This window comes from Papaver somniferum, unplaced genomic scaffold, assembly GCF_003573695.1.
Source record: "Papaver somniferum cultivar HN1 unplaced genomic scaffold, ASM357369v1 unplaced-scaffold_16, whole genome shotgun sequence".
In the NCBI taxonomy this organism is placed as follows: domain Eukaryota; kingdom Viridiplantae; phylum Streptophyta; class Magnoliopsida; order Ranunculales; family Papaveraceae; genus Papaver; species Papaver somniferum.
In genome coordinates, this window is record NW_020625486.1 from 361,965 (window position 1) to 376,579 (window position 14,615).

General features: G+C 36.7%; 1 long non-coding RNA gene and 1 pseudogene across 1 annotated transcript; both read left to right on the plus strand.

Moving 5' to 3' along the window:
- Window positions 1-382: 382 nt before the first annotated feature.
- LOC113337340 lies at window positions 383-1,727 on the plus strand. Its single transcript, XR_003354193.1, has 3 exons — window positions 383-1,022; window positions 1,166-1,233; window positions 1,326-1,727. It is a non-coding gene; the product is annotated as an uncharacterized LOC113337340 (long non-coding RNA).
- Window positions 1,728-6,439: 4,712 nt separating this feature from the next.
- LOC113337374 lies at window positions 6,440-11,861 on the plus strand (annotated as a pseudogene).
- Window positions 11,862-14,615: the final 2,754 nt, after the last annotated feature.

The window sequence follows — 14,615 nt, forward strand, 5'->3', positions numbered from 1 at the left end:
AAGCAAGGATTTTCTGGTCCGCTACAAGTTGATTCTGGCGAGTTTTTGAAACTTCAAACTATTGCTCTTCTTTTACTGATAGTTCCGAGTTACTTGTTAAAATTTCATTTTTTAGTGACCTGTTTTTGTTAAGTAATCCTATAGCTGTTTTGTATTTGGTTATCAACAACGGTTTACTCATGGTATCATCAACTGACTTTTTGTTTGATTGCGAAACAAGCCAAAATTTTCATTTTAACGTTGTACCTCTGAAATCTCGAACGAGAGCCAATTTGATTTGATTTCCTGAGTTTTGGACTTTGGTTATCTGTCTCTGTTAGTTCTTCTGATTATTATATTTCTCTTTTCTGATTGATCTAGGTAATTTTATCTTACTCATTTTCAGCTATCTACATTTATCAGTCGGATTGTATTTTTATCTCTGTCTATAATGTGGTTAATTAGTTCCTTTGCTATTGTAGTCATTTTGAGGATTTGATGGATTCTGTTGATGAAGAGATTTGGTATTTATCGTAATTGACGTAGCTTATATTTTAGTGGTAGTGCTCAAATTTTGGAAGTTGATTTGAGAATTATACCAGGCAATAGTTACAACTGTAGACAACGATCAGTTACAGACCTTTATTTGACTTCAGTTGAGAACTTGATTGAGAGGAATATTTTAGCCTCGTGTGCTAGGCAGCAATCAGTTTGTCCTTGTCAACACTAACTAGTTGTTCACTTACATTTGCTCACGAGATTCTGAAAAATTAGCTTGCAGTTGGTAATTTTGATTCTGCGCATTAATTCATAATTGTTTATTGTGTAAAGTTCAACAGCTACTGTGAAGTGGATGTGGGAAAATGGTGATTCAAGACTTGAGTGTTGTCGTGTTGGTCATAAAACTTGGCAATTACTGGCTTCTTTTGTAAAACTATCAGTTAAAGGCTAGCTGTTAAGAGAGTTATCGACTTTGATGATAGAAGGCTCTTATTTGCGAAGAATCTTTAGGAGTTAAAGACTTTTATTCTCTCTAAATTCTCGTAAGTTTAAAAAATCAATCTGCACATTTTGTTTTATAATTATAAGCTATCTTATCAGCAGGCTTCTGCGAACTGGTGCACTAGAAAATCTGCACGACAGGCTTCTGCTGCAAAACTGTATTTATTCTCTATCTATGGCGCAGGGGATAGGCTTCGTGGCCGTGATTACACTACCTATTCATTTGATTCCCGTTAACATAAGTGCATCAAGGTATGCTTTTCTTTATCTCATTTCTCTGTCAGTGACCCTTATGCTTTGATTTTTACTTTTATATGTAAGCTATTTGCTTTGGTTTTTATTAGATGGCTAATTGACATGGATTGGAGATGGTTGCAAGTGGGTGTATTGGCTGACTGCAATCAGTTGAAGAAGAAAATGTATGGGGTTTGTCATCAACTAAATTCAGAGATTTTTGTACTCGGATTCAAATTAAGTTTTGTATAGAATTCAGCCTACAAAAAGGTGAAAATATTGGTTGTTGAGAAATGGGAAAGGTGTTTATGCTGTTTGGTTTGTATGGGAGTTATTAAAACATGAAAGAAGATGATTATGTTGTTATGACTACATAACCTGTCATGCAGTTGAGAAAATGTCTGCATAACCTGTTGTGCATCTACAAATTTGTTAAGCATTTTCGAAATTGGTTGCATAACACGTCCTGTTATGCATCTCCCAGTTAATTGTCGAGCATATATGAATGTAATTACTGCCCTTTATCTCTTATGTTTGGTGTGTTCTTTTTTTTTTCTTCTTCTTTTTGATTATATCAATTACGGAATCACAACAAAAAATTCAACAATCTAGTATTATCTAGAAACGAAACTATAAATCTTTTTAGGTTATGAATTAACCTTTTTTTATAACGTAAAACTTTTTGCATTATGAATTCTGCGGTCGACTATATATACTTTTGGAGAAGCAAATGTACCTTTATTTCTGATATCCAAATATATATACTTTAATTTCTTTTTAGGAAACGTCGGGATACCATGTATAGGAAATAGTTTTTCGACTAAATTAAATCGAAATACCAAAAGTTATTGTTAAATTTCAAAATAAATTCTAAAAACAAAACAAACAAAAAGAAAGTAAAAAAAAAACGTGATTTGCTTCTAGCGACGACACTCTCATTATAGGAAAAGTCGCAGCTCAAGGAACCGTCTCTTAGCTAAGGAACCGTCTCTTTGTTATCAAACAAAGGAGTTGGAAATGTTAATTCTTTGTTTTGGCTACATGGCGACCGGTGGGATTGAAGAACACACCCCGACGCAAATGAGGGTACCTGGATTCAGAGCCGATCCCGAATCTAAAAGGGGTCCGTGTGAACTTGATTTTAGGGCATTTTTATATAGTTGAAATTTTTTGATAGCGGATGACACTCTCTCACCTTTGATTGCGGATCATGCAATAGGAAAAATCGCATCCGTAAGAACCGTCTCTTAGCGGCTCGCATAAGTGATAGGATGTGGATTGTTGTTCTCAAACAAAAGAGTTGAAAATCCTAGTTCTTGTTTTTGGCAATCTGGTGACCGGTGAGATGGAAGGACGTAGCCTGACGCAGATTTTGAAACAAGGTTCCCTGGTTTAAGTTGAACTAGATTTGTGCCCGATCTATGCATTGGTTTTTTTTTTTTTTTTTTTTAACTTAGTGTGTCCGGGGCTTCTCCCGCCCCCGTGGTCATGTATTTTTTATTTGACGTGCACGGGACGAACCGTATATTTTTAATTTGGTGTGCGCGGTGCTTCGTCCCGTCCCGTGAAAATGCATCTTTTATTTAGTGTGCCCGTCCCGTGGTGAGCCATTTTATATTTGGTATACACGGGGCTTTGCCCTGCCCCATGGAGATACATTTTTTTATTTGGTGTGCACGGGCTTCGTCCCGTCCCGTGACGATGTTTCTTTATTTGTTGTGACGGGCATTAAATATGTGTAGATTTTTTTTTTATTTATTACTTTTATTTTCTTAGAGAATATATAGATTTCACCCCCCATATGTTAATTTTGAAAAAAGGCGGGCCGTTCATTTTTGATTTGGTGTGAGCGGGAGTTTGTCCCGCTCCGTGGCAATGCATTTTTTATTTTTTGTGGTGGTCAAATACATTTAAAATGTGTAGATTTTATTTATCTATTGCTTTTATTTTTTTAGAGAATATGTTATTTTCCCCTATATGTTAATTTTGAAAAAAAAGCGGGCCACTCATTTTTGATTTGGTGTGCGCGGAGCTTTGCCCGTCCCGTGGTGAGCCATTTTTATTTGGTATACACGGGGCTTTGCCCCCCGTGGCGATATATTTTTTATTTGGTGTGCGCAGGGATTTAGCCCTCCTCGTGGCGATGTAATTTTCATTTGTTGTGGCGAGGTAAATACATTAAGTTTGTGTAGAATTTATTTATTTATTCCTTTTATTTTCGTAGAGAATATGTGTGAATGTGAAATATCAAATATGTGGATTTTTTTTCCTCTTATATGTTAATTTGGAAAAAAAGAGTTTTAATATGGTAGCTACTCGATTTCCAAATTTTTAATCCAATTACACGTTGCCAAGTGTTCTCACCTAAATAATGTCACGTAATGATCCTAATTGAATTCGGTTTCCTCTTTTTGTATCTTTTTCTTATTATTTTTAAACCAATCATATGTTGTCAAGTGTCCTCACCAAAACGTCCGTTTCATAAAATTCAAAAAAAACATATTCCGACCTATAAGAAACGAGAATTTTTTTATCGTTCAACGTGAGAACTTTATTTATCTACGCCTTTAAATCTTTGGATAATACGATGTCCTACGTAGCGTCAATTTTTCGTCTTTCTCTTGTTTCCATGACGGGAGGACATACAGAAACCTCCAAATCTACGTTGATCTTAGCCACAAAAACAAAGGTCGGGTCTTACGGAGTGGGTCAGGCATTGCCTACGGAGTCAATCTTTTGCAATGCGTTCATGGATTTACACTTCAACGGATATCGAGCCTAGGACATTTCAGTGTAGAAAACAACAAAATTCAATACCCATGTAATCCATGCTGTATTTGTTTCCGGCTCCTGGTTAATGGCCAGACGATTCAAAATATATTTTCGTTTTATAAAAAGTGATATTATAACTTTTTTCAATTCGGCATAATGGGTGAAAAAAAAATTAAAACAAAAATGGTGTTTAATTGATACCTAAAATTGTTTTCATTATCAAATGTAATTGGATGGGTGGTTCATAATAATTCCCTTGTATTCTAAAGATCTTTATCATTAGTCTAATACAATTGATGGTGGCGAAATCCACGATTTATAAGGACTGATACCAACATTACTCAGGGTTGATACCATCTCAAGATCTTAAGCGATCCTGGCCGTTGGATCGGTCAAATGGTATCAGTCCTCGTAATACTGGTATCAACCCTTATAAATCATGGAGAAAGCGTGTATAAAATTGAGCCAAAAGTTATAATCAATGAATGAATACACAATTATTTTACTCTCATCAAAACTATACACCGTGATTTTCATCGAGAAGGAGTCGAACGGATTCATGGAATCTTTCTGTGCATTGGGATAGGGGTGAGATAGAAGTAGGTCCCACCGCTCCTCTCACACAATCAACCCAAACTCGTCTAAAAAATTATTAAAAATAAAAGACAGAAAATGGGCTATATAGCCAAAAAAGTGTGTTTCCTGGGCCAAATGGACGGGTAGAGATTTTGTCCGGGTCAAATGAACAATGCAACTTTTTAATTGAAACTGACCCAATTACCCTTACCTTTCTTCTTCCTCACTAGATAATATCGATCTCCATCTTTCAATTCTCCATCGTTTCCATTACTTTCTTCTTCTGCTCTCTGCTCTCTATCTTCTCTTTCTCAACCACCACCATCATCAACTATAACCAGATCTATCAGCACCACCATTGACAATAACTAAAACCACCACCATCATCATCTAAAACAACTACAACCAACACCACCAAATTCCTCCACCACCGCAACCATCGACAATACTACAACCACCACCATCAACATCTACATAAACTATAACCAACACCACCACCTTCCTCCACCACCGCAAACATCGACATCATCGTCAACACTGATATCACCACCACCACAAAACACCGGCAACCCTAATTAAATGGGGAGTTCTCAAATTCATTCAAACCAAAATTAGGGTTTTCTCTTCCATCAATTTCAATGGTAAGTTTCTCGATCCTAATTCTTTTTCATGATTTCATTATCAGAACTCATCAATTTCACACGAATTGATGTTAACTACCTTAATTTTGTGAAATGAATCATTTTTATGAGTGAAATTTCATTCTGTTTTTTCTTCTTATGTAAATCTAGCTTAAAACATGATTGAAAATGGTTTGGATTAAACTGGTTTCATCTTGGTTTAAGTTTTGTAAAATCCAGTTTAAAATTCGTTGAATTTTGTTCGTATGTAACTAGTTTCATATAGGTTAAGCTTATGTAAAATCTAATCTAAAATTGATTGAATTTGGTTCGAATGAAATTGGTTTTATCATGTTTTGTACGGAGTTGAAATTGTTGAATATGGTTTCACCCATTTTAAACTACCATGCAACTGGTTTCATCCTATACTAAAATTGGGTTGAATTTGCTTTCACCCATTTTAAACTAGGATGAAACCGGTTTCATCTATAGGTAGGATGAATCTATGATTTTTGAATTAGGTATCACTCATTGTAAATAAGGATGAAACTGGGTTTGGTTCCATCCTATACTAAACTGGGTTTCATTCTAATGATTAGGATGAAACTGAATTTGGTTCCATCCACATTTACACTAGGATGAAACTGGTTTCATCCCATTTTAAATTGAGTTAAATTGATTTTTTTTTCCGTACAAGCTTAAAATATGAGGAAACCAATTTCATCATTTCTTAGATTGAATAGAATTTTGTTTTCATCCATGTTTGAACCAGGATGAAACCAGTTTCATCTAATGTTAATAGTTTCATTTAATGTTACGTTGGCTTGAATTTAGCTTCACCTATGTCTAATATAGGATGAAACTGGTTTCATTGTGTGTTAGATCGGGTTGAGTTTAGTTTCACTCATTTTTAAACTCAGATGAAACTGTTTTCATCCAGTTTTATTTTTGGTGGAATTTGGTTTCGCCCATGTTTAAACTAGGATGAAACTGGTTTCATCTAATATAATTGTTGATATGTGTGTTGTTTCCGTGAGGATTATGATGAATTTGAGTTAGACGTAAATATTGCTGGTTTTGAAATAAAGTGCTGAGATGTGTGCAACCGTTGGAATTACAGGCTATGGCTTGGCGTGGGATTGTGTTGAAGTTATGAATGAATTGCAGCTGGTTATGAAGTAGTTGCAGGGGTGATGTTGAAATGAGATTGTTGTGATGTCGAGGATATGAAACTGATGCTGTTGCAGTTAAATGTAATGGCTTGGAGGTGCTTGTACTGGATTTTAGTTGTAGCTACAGTTGTTGGATCTGGTGGCAGTAATGGAGCTAATGGGTACTGGTGGTGTTGTTTTGATGATGGAGAAACTGGTTCTAGTGAAGTTTCAGGTGGACTGGTTGGTATTGCAATGGAATGAATGCAGGAGATGACATTACATATGTGCAGGTGATGGCATTTGTGGTTGGCATGAGGCAGAGATGAAGGATACGCAATGGATTGAAGTTATTAAACTATAGCAGTGGAGTTGTTGCTATAGCACTTGGCCTGGCAGAGAAGGTAATGAACTGCAGGTGGTCTTGTAACTGTTTACAGGGAAGATGGAAGGATTTTGCAGTTACAGCGGTTGAATGTTTTACAAGCTCTACGTACTCTATTTTTTTGTCGTACAAGCTCTGTTTACGTGCTTTGTTTTGCTGTACAAGCTCTGTTTTACGTACTCTGTTTTACGTATTCTGTTTTTTGCTCTGTTTTACGTACTATGTTTTGCTTGCAATTAATTCGTAAAACATAACAATTAATTCGTAAACTGAATTTTGTATCCCGATGAGGTAGTGCAGTTTCCAGATTTTGAGTGTGGCCATATGATTTTGTCATGGGGGCTATTTTGGGGAAGGTGGATGTTCATGATTTGTTGGATTATATGATTGGGGAGGGTGCTTAATTTTTCATGATTCCAGGAATGGGAAATTAGGCCAATGATATCTGCTACCATTCGGATTAGGTAAGATTGTGAAGGGTGTAGATTTGTTGAATGTGGAATCCAATTGGATTCTATAGGAGTTGATAATCCATCTCCAATACGATGGAAAATCAAATGCTGCATGGTAGGGACAATTGATGCCAATTGTCTCCATTGAAGACTGGAGGAGGATGGTATGGAATTAATGCCCTGTAGTATTGGTTGTTGATCGAGATATCTTGCACCGAAGAGTCTTCCGCAGATAGAGTTAGGTTGTTCATGTAAATTCCATATTCTCTTCATGAGAAGCGCCTTATTATGATCACTGCTCTTCCTTATTCCTAATCATCCTTCGCATATTGGTTTTTTTACTTTGTCCCAACCTATAAGGTGAAGTTTTTTAACTGCTGAGTCATGTCCCCTGAAAAATTTCTAGTGATATGATCTATTTGTTTATGAATATTGCTGGGTAGATTTTGTGTTTGTATAATGTGGTTTGAGGTAAGAATTAAAGAGGTTTTGATGAGAGTGAGTCTTCGGCTGGAGTTAGGCATTTTGTCATCCATCCTTTAGCTTTTCCGGCTAGTCCTTGTAGGAGGGGAGCGAATGTTTGATTAGATGCCCTGCCTTGCTTGAACTGGACTCCTAGATAGGTTGGAGGTTTTGAAATAGTCGGCATATTGAAGAATTGATGAAGTTCGTTTACCTTGATCTAGTGCAGTTTTCGGTAGTGGATGATTATTAATTTGGAAGTATTAATTATTTGTCATGCAGATGTGCCATATGAGTTGAATAGGGTTTTAAGGTGTTGGTTACTTCAGTTGGAAACTTTATATGTGATATAATAAAATTTACTTTAAATGTGCAAAAGTTTACTTTAGTGAATTCAAATAATATTGTTTATGAGTAAAAAAAATTAAGAGAAAAAATACATGTATAATTAAAATAAATATTAAAAAAGAAGAGATATAAATGAAAAATTAGGAGTAAAAATAGGTTTATAATGAAAACTTGAATACAGAAACTCAATACCCATTTAAAAAGTCACGAATAGTGAGTTTTTGTAAATTAATTTTTCAAACAGATCGCTTATCTTAAAGGTCGGTCAGATCTTATCAACTTTTTTGTTGTTGTAAGAAACGAAATTGCCACGTTAAAGCCAAGCGAAGAACCATATTAGTTGAATTTCGCTACAGTTAAGCTATAATGAAGCGAAATCAGCAACCATGGTGCTTTCCCTTAAGAAAATACAAAGGTCAAAGTGAAACTAGAAAGTTACATCAGCAAATTGCAACTAGCCGAGAAAACCCAAACAAAAGCAACTGCAAAACTAAAAATTACATGGATTCATCGCCCGATATCATCCCTCGCCCTTTCGGATCGTTTGAGCACTATTGTCATCATCATATTGGCACATATGGAAATCAATATCCTTCCAAATCCATTTATTGTAATAACTCAAATTCAACTTTATCAACTATCCATCCTACCACCTAATACCAGGTTTCCTTTTATTTATTTATTTTTTGATCGACAAAGAAAGATATATTGATCAAAAAACAAGTGGGTTTAAAAGAACTGAAACACTTCAAAAAATACACAGAACAGAAAAAAGGAAAAATAAAGATCCAGTAACAGGCTACTTGATCGTCGACGTTAAGAAAACAGAAAAAACTGACTAGGCCAATTTACCATAGTCCATCGATAGTTCATGTTTTCGAAATCCTTAATCACCAAAAACCAAGTAAACAAGTAGTATTTAGCTTTCGCAAACACGCTAGCTATAGTGTTCTTTTTTCCATTGAAAACTCGAGATTTATTCTCTTGCCAAACTGTCCACATAAAAACAGAATGAATGAAGTTTCAAACTGAGATGCTTGCCTTAGCATTGAAGCGCAAGAGTGAAGAGTGGAGATGATGTCATTGGGTATTGAGTAAGACCAATTGAGCTTTTATTGGAAAAGGGGCCAAAGTTGTTGTGCAAAAGAACAATGCAACAAAAGATGACTAGCCTATTCAATCTCTTAGGAAGAAACATCCATACCTCTTCTATGCATCAGCTCTCTAATAAGCAGCCTGTTATCAGTGGCGGAGCTACCGTGAAGCAAGGGTGTGCAGTTGCGACCCCTTGCTTCCAAAAATCTCCACTAAAAGCCTTACTTATCCAAGCCCAATTAAATATTTTCTCCCCCTACGCCCAACTCAGCCAGCTAAAAAACAGATATGAAGTTAAAATGGAAGGTAAGCTTATTCAGTTATTTAGAAGAACGTTGCGCATCCCAAGACCTGATTGTTTCCAGATTTCAACGAGAATGGGTCAATAGCTGCTATCTCTGTAAGCAAGATTCAGAGACCTAAGAGCATTTATTTGGAGTTGCAGCTTCGCAAGAAGGGCATGAGAATGGATTGAACGCATTTTTCATATTACTCTGGAACTGAGCTGTTGGATTCTTACGACAAGCTTTATGCAAGGAACGATGTATGATTTTTGTGTTATGAAGTACTTTAGGGTGGCTTTCCACAGGAAAAAATTCTACAATCCAAAGGAATGCATCTGGTTAATTACCACCTTCTGTTAATTTTCTTCTTCTCTGTTGTGATGACGCGGCTAGGGACAATCCTGGAGATACAGCTGCTGGTGTTATGGCAAGAAATAACAACAGCCAAGTCTTTGGGACCATTAATGTTGGTCTTGGTGCCCAAACAAATTGCTAACATGCATTGAACGACACCAATGTATGGCAACACGTTGCGGGCAGTATTTAAAACTGTAGGAGTGTTTTTTTTTTGGTTAACTTACAACGTTTTTTCGGTAATTATACTACTGCATATAAGTTATTGTTTGTTTACTTAACCCGTATAATGTCCTAGATATTGAGGACAATCAAGAAGACAAAGAGGATGACTTGAGAGAAGAAGAAAATGTTATCCTAGTTGCAGAGGAGAACACAATAGAAGTTATTGGCAAGACAACCAAAGTAGATTTGAATGAGACTGATGTCTCAGCGGAAGAATCTGAATGGGAATCAGAGACTGAGGGAATGGGAACTGAAAAAATGAAGCCAATTGCAGAGGTTTCAAAATTCATTCCAATGGATAGAGAGAAGAATATGGAAAAACTATTGAAATTTAGTGGTTGTTTAAATTTAAGAAAGGAAGGGAGGGATAATGAGGTGAAGGATATTTCTAGTGGAATTGTTGATAGATATAAGCCTTCAAAAACTGAGAAGGAAGCAGCTAAACTTGCATGGGAAGGTGTGTCTGATAATGAGAATTTAGGGCGCGAGAAAAGAGTTTCCACCCCTGCCAAGAAAAAGATTTAACTGTTAAGTTTGTTCTTTGCTTTTGATGTTTTTTGTTCTTTGGCTTATGCCAAGCTATGTTGTAAAAGGCGCTAGGCTAACGCTTTTGGCGCCTAAGGCGAGCGCCCGAGATTTAGAAAACTACAAAACAAGCTTTTATTTTGGCGCCTGGGAGCCTTTTTTCCCAGATGCTGGCCCTACGCTTAGAGCGCCTTTGGAGCTTAAGCGCCAAAGGCGCTCTCCTTTTACAACATAGATGCCAAGGTTGTTGTAGCACTGGAAAGTGCATTACTCTTTCCCTATCTTTTTCTCTTTTTATCTTTTGAATAAAATTTTAACCTTTTTACTTCCAAAAAAAGATGAAAGTGTATCAACCATCAAATGCATTCTACGTGACATTGAAGCCCTCGGTGACAAGCCAATTTTTATTTCTCATATTGGAGACATTAGCTATGCAAGAGGCTTCTCGTGGGTGTGGGACACATTCACTCAAATTGAACCGGTTGCATCTAAGGTACCATACCATGTGTGCATTGGGAACCACGAATATGATTGGCCGTTACAGCCTTGGAAGCCAGACTGGGTGCATATGTACGGTAAGGATGGTGGTGGTGAGTGTGGTGTCCCGTATAGCCTCAAGTTTCACATGCCTGGGAATTCTTCATCACCAACTGGAACTCGAGCCCCTGCAACTCGGAACCTTTTCTACTCGTTTGACAGTGGGGTGGTCCATTTTGTGTATTTGTCAACTGAGACTAATTTTCTTCCAGGCGGTGATCAATATAACTTCATCAAGCACGACCTCGAGACAGTCAATCGAACGAAAACACCTTTCGTTGTTGTCCAAGGCCACAGACCAATGTATACAACTAGTGACGAGTATAGAGATGCCCCCTTGCGAAGCAGAATGCTTGAACACTACGAGCCTCTGTTTGTGAAGAACAAGGTGAGTCTAGCAGTGTGGGGTCATGTGCATAGGTATGAGAGGTTCTGCCAGCTGAAGAATTTCAGCTGTGGGGAGGAATTACCGGTGCATATTGTGATTGGGATGGGGGGACACGATTGGCAAACTTTATGGGCACACCCGACGCCGTACCCAATCTTCCCACAACCTGAAAGGTCATTGTTCTGGGTATACACGACTGTTTGCTTCGAAGGAAAAATTAACCCTTACCTTTATAGGGAACCATGACGGAGAGCCACATGATATGGTGGAAATTTTGGCTTCAGGCAAAATTTCAAGGAGAGGTGAGGACGTTTCGAATAAGCTAGAAGCGGGAAATGGTTATTTGTCATGATTTATGTCAGATGGTAGAAGAGTAGTTGCACCAGTGAAGACGGATAATCATCTCTTTTTCTTTATCTTTTTCTTTCACTCTGTAAACTACGTAAGATTGTTTTAAGATACCTCATGAGGTATCTTAAAATATTGTTTTAGTTAACAGTTGATTTCATGTGGCAGCTAAAGCGGCAGAAATAAGCAGAAATGATAGGTTGACCAACTCATTCTCCCGAATTTTCTCCCGCCTGAAACAAAGAAATGGGACCCATATATGCCCTTTACTAATCCTAGTGTTGAGAGGTTTGATCTCGTCCGCCCATTTCCCTGTCGGAACATCTTGGAGTAGAAATTGTCGGTAAGTATAACAGTTTCGCAGAAATAAGTGGTTATTCATCCCAACCACGTCACCAAATCAGAGAACAAATGAGTTGAGAAAATATTTTATATCTTGTTTCTGAAATTTATCTACCCAGAATTTGAGATAGATTGATTAATTTAGGAACTGGATCTAATATCAAATGTATATGACAGATAATAATAAACATAATATTTAAAATCATCAAGCAGGATGGAAGATTGTTGTTCTTCGATGATTGGAAATTTTATCTTTAGGGGAAAAAGCCATAAGCGATTCACCTTCTTTAGTTCTTCTGACAAAAACTAAAATGAACGGGTCATGCTTAATTTTCAAAAACCCATCAATCACTCTTCCGACCATTTCTAGATTGGTGTCCGCCTCTTACTTCGATCATTATTATTAGAGATGAACAGACGAACCAAAAACAGAAAAGCTAGAGATTAATTAACCACGTGGGTGACAAATAAAATTTCTCATATTGCCACTTGGTGCCACATCACTATGCGATCATTCAGCTGTTAGAATAAGTTGTTCATATAACAATTTCGCTCTGACCTACGTTCACGGACAAATCCCTAAGGATGAAATTGTATTGATCATCAGTACATACTGAAATGATTACATTTGCATAATGTGATTCCTATTTATAGTGATCATAGGATACAAACCACAAAACTAAAAGATAATAACAAGCTATTTATCCTGGCTAGGTAATACATATCCAGCTAGCTAGATTAATACAAAGTTCGTAAATTAACCCAATAACGATAATTCTTGGGTGAAAAAGATATATAAGATTTGATACTGTTCAAATGGACGAGATGTAAAAATAGCTAGGATGTAGCTAGTTTCATTCGACCCATTTTAAAAAATATATTTTTTTTTAAATTTACATCAGGATGCATTCAGTTTCACCCTTGCTATTTTTTAAGTTTAAGCCAGAATCCAGATTCATTCTTGATATTTTTTGGTGTCCATTTCACCCATACTAATTTTTACTTGTCCATTAGAACCTTGTTTCAAAATATTTGGACAATTGACCCAATTTCTCCTAGATTAAAGGGATCTCTGGTAAACTGACTTGACTCACTTTTGTGCACGTGTTTATTTTACTCCATGGTTGCCTCGGTCCTTCTTTGTATGATAACCTCGGCTCCTTGCGTATAGGTACTCCAATAGAAATTGAGTAATGCTGCTGATGTGGGGTGCCGGATCCCACAGAAGAGTACCGTAATGCATATAGGACAAAATAAAAAATCATCTTGTCTTAGTGTTATTTGGAGCCTTCCCGTGAAATCAGGCACCCCAATAACAATGTTGAAATTGATGACTCAAATTTACAAAAGATTAAAGCAAAAAGATAGGAAGAGAGGAGATTAAAAAGATGGTTCTATTTTTATTTTTTTTGTACGGGACGCATGCACCTAATACCTTCCACTCACAGGATTCTCCGGCTGTAAAGGTTTTCCAAATTACCGAGATCGAAAGCAATGCTGATAGGTTATTCTCAAACATTTCAGAATCAACCAAACATATTTATGCAGGTCAGGTGTGAGCAATAACTTCATGGGTAGGGTAGGGCCGTCGGGGTGAATGGATTGGACAGTTTATTACCAAGGAGAAGACATCTTCTTCTACAATGAATTAAGAGGCTTGCCAAGGTGTGGTGCGCACTCAACTCCATTATACGACTTGACTGTCGACTGCATATCATTTGGATGGAGGAGTCTGTTGATTGTTAAGTCTTAATCGCGGATATTAATAAAAAATTATACTCTAATGATCTCTTTGTATGATCTTTTGTCTAGGTGTCCCTTTGTCCATCCAATCTTGTCTGGGTTGTACCATTTATACAGTCTTGTCTTATCATTATCTTCTTGCTATTCAAAGTAATAATATAAAGTCAGAAGTTGCATTCAAAGAAATCAAAGGATGTTATCTTGGACGGCCGGGTTAATAATTTCTTAGCATTTGTTTATATTTTCCAAAGTATCCTTATCATGTTTTCAATTCAAACAAGGCATAATAATAGTACATGGGTTGAATTTTTGAACTGAATTTTGAGATAGAGACAGTGCGCCGATTAACGAGGTGTTTTGCATACGTGGTACCTCGAGGTTGCAATACTTATTGTCCCCATAGTGCACAATCTAGCTAGTAGCCTCAGTGCCTCCCTATCACAGTGGCCAAGATAGATTCAACCAAGAGGAAATCTTGTGTGCCACGACACTGTATGTTAATTATTTTATTTTAATTTTGCTTGAAAGAGTAAGTTAACTTGAGTCATCAACCCCAGAATTCAACAGTGACCAAGTACCGATCACCACTCAGTCATGAACCATTTAATTTTTCTTCAGTGTCATTATCTCCAGAGTTATACGTTTCCAAAACTTCGCCTATAAATACCCTTCTACACCAATTCAGGTTAAATTCATCCCAACTCCAAAAGCCTATAATACCTACTTTTGTTATCAGTCTCGTAGTAGTCTTTCTTTCCTAAACACTCGAAAGAAAACAATATTTCAGTCAGTT